Source organism: Hypanus sabinus, chromosome 3, assembly GCF_030144855.1.
Source record: "Hypanus sabinus isolate sHypSab1 chromosome 3, sHypSab1.hap1, whole genome shotgun sequence".
Classification (NCBI taxonomy): domain Eukaryota; kingdom Metazoa; phylum Chordata; class Chondrichthyes; order Myliobatiformes; family Dasyatidae; genus Hypanus; species Hypanus sabinus.
In genome coordinates this window covers 93,589,712-93,600,884 of record NC_082708.1, presented here as the reverse complement: position 1 = coordinate 93,600,884, position 11,173 = coordinate 93,589,712, and positions in this window count along the sequence as shown.

Here is an 11,173-nt window from a genome sequence, read left to right as displayed (position 1 = left end):
CATATTCCCGCGCTCGTCATCGCGAGACCTCTTTCGGTCTGAGAAAACGAGACAGATTCTGGGGACATTCAAGACCAAATCGGCAAAAAATGCCACTCATTTGTTACTTAGTCTTTTGCATAAAAATTAAATTTTAAAAAAAAGTAAGTCAACACGAACTTACAGTAAAGATTGAACTTGTCCGTCGCATTAGACCAAAATGTTACGGAGGAATGTTTAACACCACAGAACTTATTTATAATTGTGCAAATTGTTACAGAAACCTCCGGTGCCTACTCTGCTTCAAAGAAAATAATGTCCTCTCACTTCCTGATTTCTAGTAAATTTCCATCCGATCAAATTGCGTGTTGACTCTCCTCTACATTCACTCCAGTAGAATCATGTTTATTATTTTTATTTTTTTAAATCTCAACTAAAGCTGATAAAGATTACGACTCACTTCTCAATTGATTAGAACTTTTAGACTAGTCCAGAGCTGTTGTGCTGTGGCTTTCTGGAGATTGACATAAATATTGCCGTACAGGTCAAATTGTTTAGTGCTATTGTGTTGTGATTTTGGGATGATAACAGTCGCATATATTACAACTGGGACAATGTTCATGTACCATAGTCGTTCATTTTCCTCTTTCAAGTCAGCATATTTCCGGTGTATTTTACTGATTAATTTCCTTGTGCTCTGTGTTTGCAATGGCCATACCTATTAAATAAATTACTGTTGCATGTTCATCCTGTAATATTATATCCGGACGGGGATCATGTGTTGTCCTATCTCTGATAATGGATCGGTCATAGTAGAACTCTAGGGCCCTGACTCCAGAACTGGATAAAGATTGATGAAATTTTGATGACAGATGCTTGTCACTTAATTGTGCCTGTGTAAGTAATCAGATTGAATTAAACTGTTGCAGGATCCTGTAATGTGCGGGATAGTTTCTGGTCTCACATGGCATATTCTGCTTTCATCATCTTGAAACACACACAAAATGCTGGTGGAACGCAGCAGGCTAGGCAGCATCTATAGGGAGAAGAGCTGTCAACGTTTCGGGCCGAGATCCTTCGTCAGGACTAACTGAAAGGTACCTGTCTGGCTCACAGCTTCATCCCACCCCCTCCGGTCTTTTCCTATCATTTCGCATTTTCCCCTCCCCCCACTACTTTCAAATCTCTTACTATCGTTCCTTTCAGTTAGTCCTGACGAAGGGTCTCGGCCTGAAACGTCGACAGTGCTTCTCTCTATAGAGGCTGCCTGGCCTGCTGCGTTCCACCAGCATTTTGTGTGTGTTACTTGAATTTCCAGCATCTACAGATTCCCTAGTGTTCATCATCTTGAATTTGTTCGCCTTTTATTGTGCATTCTTTGATGTTTTTGTCTTAAACACATGAATTTGTATTGCCACAAGGTAACATTATGTTTCTGGGAAAACGTCTCCAACTTTGAGCCTGTCGTCGGACGCATATTGGTTGACACATAGTCTACTCAGATAGTGGGGATCTCATCCATGGATGGTTATTCTCATCCATTGGCTAACTCTTTCCTCTTTTGCAGTGCTTCCCGACCTTTTTAGACCAACACCCACATACTTGCTGACACCCTTCTGAAATACCTTCATACTTGCCATGCTCGCTGCTCTTAGGCCCAATATCGCCCCCAACATGGCTACCATATGCTAATGTGAGTAAAATTACTCTGCTTTAACTTTTTTATTTATCTTTAAACCTATCTTTCACAGTAACTGTGCCTTGCACAATAGCTGCGGGATGTTGACGATAAATGACACAATAGACTTGCAATTTCATTTTCATAAATTCCACTAAATCAGCATGGCGATCTGTTATATATGTTTCTCCATCTGTTGCAGAAGAAATCATGTTCCTAATCAGAATAATTCTGTTAACAATTTCACATTGAGCTTGTCTGGACTGATTCTCTGTTGATATCTGTTTTCAACTTTTTACAACCGAGAATCTCCTGATCAATGTTTCCATTTTTGATGAACCGTGCACATGCTATTAGCAATACCTCGTTGTCTTGCACAGATGGTTCATACAGTTGGCTCCCAAATTCTGCTTTATTTTGTAACTCTGTGCATAGTGATACTCAATGTCTTTACTAATTTCATCAAGATGATGAGCTACAGTAACTGTGCCCTGCACAGTAGCTGCGGGATGTTAACGATAAATAACACAATAGACTTGTAATTGCAGGCGTTATTAACCTTTCACTAATTGGATGAGATTTCGCACAATTTTTCTATCATTTTGGAAATGTTGCAATAAGCAATGAGACCACAATTAAAGTCATTTGTAGCTTTCCTTGCAAATGACTCGAGTGTGCAACACTTTTCAAATTCTTCTTCCATCTTCTGGAACTGAGTATTAACCATAAGTAGCATTTTCAGTGTGTCTTTTATGGAAGTGTTCCTGCGATCTTGATCGTTTCATTGTTTCATTAGACAGTACAGTATTACAAATAAGACACATGGGGTGCCACCGATCTGACGGAAAGTGAATAAAGCAATACTCCAGGGTGGAGGCGGATACTATAGGGTCTTTTAAGAGACTCCTGCATGGTTACATGGAGCTTAGAAAAACAGAGTGCTATGTGTAACCCTAGGTAATTTTTAAGTTAAGTTCAGGTTCGCCACAGATTTGTGGGCCAAAAGGCCTGTATTGTGCTGTAGGTTTTCTATGTATGTAACATTCTAAAGACTCAATTTTTGTAGTTTCTGTTTCTTAGCAGGATTGGAATTCAAGGCTTCGCCGCCTTCATACACAGAGATTGTGCAGTACATACTTATCCATCATTAACAGGGCTAAATTTTTAAATTGCAATTGCCGTGCCCCAAGTCAGGGGGAGGTGTTAATCACACTGGTTGCTAATTTATGCATCTGCAATAATATCTGTTAGGTTCGTAAGGTCAGTTGATATTGGTGAGGTTCAGACAGTTGTGACGACGGTTGTGACCCTCTTCACAGTTGGACAGGGTGAGAGGTGGTGAAGAGATGACAGGTAAACTGATTCAGTGTGTTGCCTGCCTGATGTGGGAGGTCAGGGACACTGATGCTGCCTCCGGATGCTACAGCTGTGAAAAATGCATGGTGTTTGTGTGAAGTACGGTGAAGGGGTACCGGAGAGGCAACTGGATGACCTCAGTTTCATCCAGGAAAATGAGAGTTTTCTGGACAGGACCTACAGCGAGATCGTTACACCGAAGAAACCAGAAGAGAGAGGGGGGGGGGGGCGATGATGAGGAAGGGATGGATGCTCGAAGTACAGGAGACCCCGGGGGATGTGCCTCTTGAAAACAGGTTCATCCTCTTGGAAGCCGTCGGGACAGAAGACACTGCCAGTCCGAGAGGCAGACAGGTCTGTGAGTCAAAAATTGAAACTGAAGCAAAGCCGAAGAGACAGACGTCAAACAGAGCCATGGTAGTAGGGATTCCATAGTGAGAGGTACAGAAAGGGGCTTCTGCGGCAACAGGCAGGATTTACGGATGGTGTGTTGCCTCCCTGGTGCCAGGATCCAGGACATCACGGACCCATTGCAGGGCATCCTCAAGGATGAAGGTAAACAGCCAGAAGTGGTTGTGCATCTTGGCACAAATTACGTCGGGAAGAAGAGGAAAGAAATTCTGCAGCATGACTTCTGAGAACTCAGAAGAAGACTGAAAGCAGGACCTCCAGTGTGGTATTCTCCGGTTTGCTTCCAGTTCCTCGTGCTGGTGAGGGCAAGAACAGGGAGATATGGGATCTCAATGTATGGCTGAGGAGCTGGTGCGGCAAGCAGGGTTTCAGATTCTCAGACCACTGGGATCTGTTTTGGGATAAGGATGAATTATACAAAGGAGACAGGTTGCACCTTAATAGGTGGGGGACCAGCATTCTGGCAGGCAGGTTTGCCACTGCTATACGGGTGTGCTTAAACAAATAAGTGGTGGGGAAGGAGACGAAATGGAAATATAAGGATGGAGTTAAAGGGAAAGAGAGAATAAGAAAAGTTAAGAAAGACAATAGAATTAAAGGGGCAGAAAGCTCAGGAAGGGATTGGACAGTATGGCCAAGTGCAATAGGGATCGATGTGAGAAGCGAGGGGAGTAATGAATTAAAAGTATTATACATGGCTAATGTTGTCCCACTTTTCAAGACGAGAGAGAGAGAGAAAACAGGGAATTATAGAACGGTTAGCCTGACGTCAGTGGTGGGAAAGATGCTGGAGTCAATTATAAAACATAAAATTACGACACATTTGGATAGCAGTAGAAGGATCAGTCCAAGTCAGCATGGATTTATGAAGGGAAAATCATGCCTGACTAATCTTCTGGAGTTTTTTGAGGATGTAACTATGAAAATGGACAAGGGAGAGCCCGTGGATGTAGTGTACCTGGACTTCCAGAAAGCTTTTGATAAAAGTCCCACATAGGAGATTAAGTGGGCAAAATTAGGGCACATGGTATTGGGGGCAGAGTACTGACATGGATTGAAAATTGGCTGGCTGACAGGAAACAAAGAACCGCAGCTGTTTACAATATATATTAATGATTTAGATGAAGGGATTAAAAGTAACATTAGCAAATTTGCTGATGACACAAAGCTGGGTGGCAGTGTGAAATGTCAGGAAGATGTTATGAGAATGCAGGGTGACTTGGACAGGTTGGGTGAGTGGGCAAATGTACTGCAGATGCAGCTTAATGTGGATAAATGTGAGGTTATCCACTTTGGTGGCAAGAACAGGAAGGAAGATGACTATCTAAATGGAGTCAAGTTAGGAAAAGGGGAAGCACAATGAGACCAAGGTGTTCTTGTACATCAGTAAATGAAAGTAAGCATGCAGGTACAGCTGGCAGTGAAGAAAGCTAATGGCATGCTGGCCTTTACAACAAGAGGAATTGAGTATAGGAGTAGAGGTTCTTCTGCAGCTGTACAGGGCCCTGGTGAGACCGCACCTGGAGTATTGGTTTTGGTCTCCAAATTCGAGGAAGGACATTCTTGCTATTGAGGGAGTGCAGCGTAGGTTCACAAGGTTAATTCCCGGAATGGCGGGACTGTCACATGTTGAAAGATTGGAGCAACTGGGCTTTTATACACTGGAATTTAGAAGGATGAGAGGGGATCTGATTGAGTCATATAAGATTATTAAGGGATTGGACACGCTGGAGGCAGGAAGCATGTTCCCGCTGATGGGTGAGTCCAGAACTAGACGCCACAGTTTAAGAATAACGGGTAGGTCATTTAGAACAGAGATGCAGAAAAACTTTTTCACCCAGAGAGTGGTGGATATGTGGAATGCTCTGCCCCAGAAGGCAGTGGAGGCCAAGTCTCTGGGTGCATTCAAGAGAGAGTTAGATAGAGCTCTTATAGATAGCAGGGTCAAGGGATATGGGGAGAGGGCAGGAAAGGGGTATTGATTGTGTATGATCAGCCATGAATGGCGGTGCTGGCTAGAAGGGCCAAATGGCCTACTCCTGCACCTATTGTCTATTGAATGCACGAAGTATAAGAAATAAAGTGGATGAGCTTGAGGCTCAGTTGGAAATCGGCAAGTATTATGTTGTAGGAATAATAGAGATGTGGCTGCAAGAAGACCAGGGCTGGGAAATGAATATTCAAGGGTATATGTCCTATCAAAAGGACAGACAGGTGAGCAGAGGGGGTGGGATGGCTCTTCTGGTGAGGAATGAAATTCAGTCCCTTGCGACGGGTGACATAGAATCAGGAGATGTCGAGCCAGTATGGATAGAACTGAGAAATTGTAAGGGTATTCACTAAGGAGAAGGATATTGAATTGTGTAAGGTAAGGAAAACAAGTAGGGAAGTTAAGGAAACTATTAAAGAGGAGGAAGTACTGGCGCTTTTAAGGAATATAAAAGTGGATAAATCTCCTGGTCCTGACAGGAAATTCCCTAGGGCCTTGAGGGAAGCTAGTGTAGAAATAGCAGGGGCTCTGACAGATATATTTCAAATGTCATTAGAAACGGGGATGGTGCTGGCGGATTGGCATATTGCTCATGTGGTTCCATTGTTTAAAAAGGGTTCTAAGAGTAAACCTAGCAATTATAGGCCTGTCAGTTTGACGTCAGTGGTGGGTAAATTAATGGAAACTATTCTTAGAGATGGTATATATAATAATCTGGTTAGACAGGGTCTGATTAGGAACATTCAGCATGGATTTGTGCATGGAAGGTCGTGTTTGACAAATCTTATTGAATTTTTTGAAGAGGTTATGAGGAATGTTGACGAGGGTAAAGCAGTGGATGTTGTCTATATGGACTTCAGTAAGGCCTTTGACAAGATTCCACACGGAAGATTCAATCGTTAGGTATTAATATTGAAGTAGTAAAATGGATTCAACAGTGGCTGGATGGGAGATACCAGAGAGTAGTGGTGGATAACTGTTTGTCAGGTTGGAGGCCGGTGACTAGTGGTGTGCCTCAGGGATCTGTACTGGGTTCAATGTTGTTTGTCACATACTTTAATGTTCTGGATGATGGGGCGGTGAATTGGATTAGTAAGTATGCAGATGATACTAAGGTAGGTGGCGTTGTGGATAATGAAGTAGATTTTCGAAGCTAGCAGAGAGATTTAGGCCAGTTAGAAGAGTATGCTGAATGATGGCAGATGGAGTTTAATGCTGATAAGTGTGAGGTACTACATTTTGGTAGGAATAATCCAAATAGGACATACATGGTAAATGGTTGGGCATTGAAGAATGCAGTAGAACAGAGTGATCGAGGAATAATGGTGCATAGTTCCTTGAAGATGGAATCTCATGTGGATAGGGTGGTAAAGTAAGCCTTTGGTATGCTAGCCTTTATAAATCAGAGCATTGAGTATAGGAGTTGGGATGTAATGTTAAAGTTGTACAAGGCATTAGTAAGACCGAATTTGGAGTATTGTGTACAGTTCTGGTCACCGAATTATAGGAAAGATGTCAACAAACTAGAGTACAGAGAAGATTTACTAGAATGCTACCTGGGTTTCAGCACCTAAGTTACAGGGAAAAGTTGAACAAGTTATGTCTCTATTCTTTGGAGCGTAGAAGGTTGAGGGGGGACTTGATAGAGGTATTTAAAATTATGAGGGGGTTAGATAGAGTTGACGTGGATAGGCTTTTTTCCATTGAGAGGAGGGGAGATTCAAACAAGAGGACATGAGTTGAGAGTTAGGGGACAAAAGTTTAAGTGTAACACGAGGGGGAATTTCTTTACTCAGAGAGTGGTAGCTGTGTGGAACGAGCTTCCAGTAGAAGTGGTAGAGACAGGTTCTGTATTGACACTTAAAGTAAAATTGGATATGTATATGGATAGGAAAGGAATGGAGGTTTATGGGCTGATTGCAGTCCAGTGGGACTAGATGAGAGTAAGCATTCAGCACGGACTAAAAGGGCCAAGATGGCCTGTTTCCGTGCTGTAATTGTTATTTAAGACCTGATGGGAGTTATCTACAGACCCCCAAGCAGTAGCCTGAACATAGGATGCAAGTTGAATCAAGAGGTAAAATTAGCATGTCGCAAAGGTAATGCTACGGCTGTAATGGCGGATTTCATCATGCAGGTAGACTGGGAAAATCAGGATGATACTGAACCCCAAGAAAGTGAGTTTGTGGAGTGCATCTGAGATAGATTCTTAGAGCAGCTTGTACAGGAGCCTACCAGGGAGAAGGCAATTCTGGATCTAGTGTTGTGTAATGAACCGGATTTGATAAGGGAACTCGAGGTAAAGGAGCCATTAGGAGATAGCGACCATAATATGATAAGTTTTAATCTACAATTTGAGAGGGAGAAGGGAAAATCAGAAGTGTTAGTATTACAGTTGAACAAAGGGCACTATAGAGCCGTGAGAGAAGAATTAGCCAAAGTTGACTGCAAGGATACCCTAGCAGAGATGACAGTGGAACAACAATGGCAGGTATTTCTGAGAATAATACTGAAGGTGCAGGATCAGTTCATTTCAAAGAGGAAGAAAGATTCTAAGGGAAGTAGGGGGCAGCCGTGGCTAACAAGGACAGTTTAGAAATAAAAGAGAAGAAGTATAACAGAGCAAAGATGAACGGGAAGCCAGAGGATTGGGAAACTTTGAAAGAGCAACAGAAGATGACTGAAAAGGCAATACGGGGAGAAAAGATGAGGTACGAAGATAAGCTAGCTTATAAAGGAGGATATAAAGGAGGATAGTAAAAGCTTCTTTTGTTATGTGAAGAGGAAAAAAATAGTTAAGACCAAAGTTGGGCCCTTGAAGGCAGAAACAAGTGAATTCATTATGGGGAACAAGGAAATGGCAGACAAGTTGAACAGGTACTTTGGATCTGTCTGCACTAGGGAAGACACAAACAATCTCCCAAATGTAATAGTGGCCAGAGGGTAACGGAGGAACTGAAGGTAAATCACATTAGGCAGAAAATGGTGTTGGGTAGAATGACGGAACTGAAGGCTGATAAATCCCCAGGGCTTGATGGTCTGCATCCCAGGTACTTAAGGAAATGGCTCAAGAAATCATGGACGCATTGGTAATCATTTTCCAATGTTCTATAGATTCCAGATCAGTACCTGAGGATTGGAGGGTAGCTAATGTTATCCCACTTTTTAAGAAAGGAGGGAGAGAGACAACAAGGACATCGGTGGTGGGGAAGATGCTGGAATCAATTATAAAAGATGAAATAGCAGCACATTTGGATAGCAGTAACAGGATCGGTCCCAGTCAGCATGGATTTACGAAGGAGAAATCATGTTTGACTAATCTTCTGGAATTTTTTGAGGATGTAGCTATGAAAATGGGCAAGGGAGAGCCAGTGAATGTAGTGTACCTGGACTTTCCCACATAGGAGATTAGTGGGCAAAATTAGGGCACATGGTATTGGGGGTAAGGTACTAACATGGATAGAAAATTGGTTGGCAGACAGGAAACAAACAGTAGGGATTGACAGGTCCTTTTCAGAATGGCAGGCAGTGACTAGTGGGGTACCGCAAGGCTCATTGCTGGGACCGCAGCTATTTACAATATACATTACTGATTTAGATGAAGGGATTAAAAGTAACATCAGCAAATTTGCAGATGACACAAAGCTCGGTGGCAGTGTGAAATATGAAGAGGATGTTAGGAGAATGCAGGTTGACTTGGACAGGGTGGGTGAGTGGGTAGATGCAGTTTAATGTGGATAAATGTGGGTTATCCACCTTGGTGGCAAGAACAAGAAGGCAGATCACTATCTGAATGGTCTCAAGTTAGGAAAAGGAAAAGTACAATGAGATCTAGGTGTTCTTGTACATCAGTCACAGAAAGTAAGCATGCAGGTACAGCAGGGAGTGAAGAAAGCTAATGGCATGTTGGCCTTCATAAAAAGGAGAGTTGAGTATAGGAGCAAAGAAGTCCTACTGCAGTTATACAGGGCCCTGGTGAGAACACACCTGGACTATTGTGTTCAGATTTGGTCTCCAAATTTGAAGAAGGACATTCTTGCAGAGAGTGCAGCGTAGGTTCTCGAGGTTAATTCCTGGGATGGTGGGACTGTCATATGTTGAAAGATTGGAGCAACTGGGCTTGTATACACTGGAATTTAGAAGGATGAGACGGAATCTGATTTAAACATAAGATTATTAAGGGATTGGACATGCTAGAGGCAGGGAACATGTTCCTGATGTTGGGGGAGTCGAGAACCAGAGGCCACAGTTTAAGAATAAGGGGTAGGCCATTTAGAACGGAGTTCAGGAAAAACTTTTTCACCCAGAGTTGTGGATCTATGGAAAGCTCTGCCTCAGAAGGCAGTGGAGGCCAATTCTCTGGATGCTTTCAAGGAAGAGTTAGATAGAGCTCTTAAAGACAGCGAAGGGATATGGGGAGAAGGCAGGAACGGGTACTGATTGTAGATGATCAGTCATGATCACATTGAATGGGAGTGCTGGCTCAAAGGGCTGAAAGGCCTACTCCTGCACCTATTATCTGCTCCCCATCTTCAGTGTTCTTCCTGTGTTTTGAGTGCCTCATGATTTTTTTGGAAGTGACGGTGCTCTACTAACAGTCAGTAAGGTCTGCTGACTCAAGTAAAGTTCTCGATTACGGCCCCACCAAGAATATTGAATGCCCCCAACGACTACTATTTGACTCTAAAACCCCCTTGAGACACATAGGACAAGAGGACACAACTTCAAGGTTGCAGGATGTCCTTTTAGAACTGAGCTGTGGAAAAATTACTTTAGTCAGAGGGTGGCAAACCTGTGGAATTTGTTGCCATGAGGGGCTGTGAAGGCCAATTCTTTGGGTGTATTTAAGATAGATTCAGAGATAGGTTCTTGATTAACCATGGCATCAAAGGGTATGGGGTGATAGCAGGGGCCTGAAGATTACTGGAAGCATTGGATCAGCCCATGATTGAATGGCAGAGCAGACGTGATAGGACAAATGGCCTACTTCTGCTGCTATATCATCTGGTCTTATGGTAATCGCACCCCCATCCACCAGTTGGGAATTATCGTTCTATGGCGATAATTTCTTCATATTTGTCGGTTGAGATTTCATTTCAGTTCAGTGGTGTGTACTGTACTTCTTACCAGAATAGCACATGCTCGCATAGAGAGTTGAATCATGTTTTCATTGATGAAAATATATGCTTTGAAGATTTACCGTGAGTGGGACAGAGAGAATAGAACTCCCCCGGCACAATGTCTGAGTGTGTGCAGCTTTCTCGACATCTTCATGCCATCTCCCTCCATAGTGCGCTCACCTTCTCTGTCTCCCTCTTCCTTCCTACCCCTCACCATGCACTCACTCCCCAACACACCCTCCTCTCTGTTTCTGTCCTCCATCTTCTCTTAGTCTCGGTCCCTACTCTCCCCTCACCCTAAAACTCCCTCTCCCTCCTTCCCACCTCCCACTCTTACACACCTAACACCAACTTACTCTCATACTCACTTTCTCCTCTTTCTGTCGACAAACCACCTCCCCGCCCCCTCACTGACCGACAGTGAATCTCTCCATGTTTATTCTAAGATAGCGCTGCGTCCTTTTCAATGTGCGATGGTGATACAGACACAATTGTCCTGGTGTTCTGTTTGGAGATCAGAACCTACAGGCTTTCAGAGTTTGATGAAGCAGATGGCAGAGCTGAAGGCAGAGGAAGAGATGGAGAGGGAGAGGGGAGGGTGTAAAAGAGGACAGCGAGACAGAGAGACAGGCTTAGTGA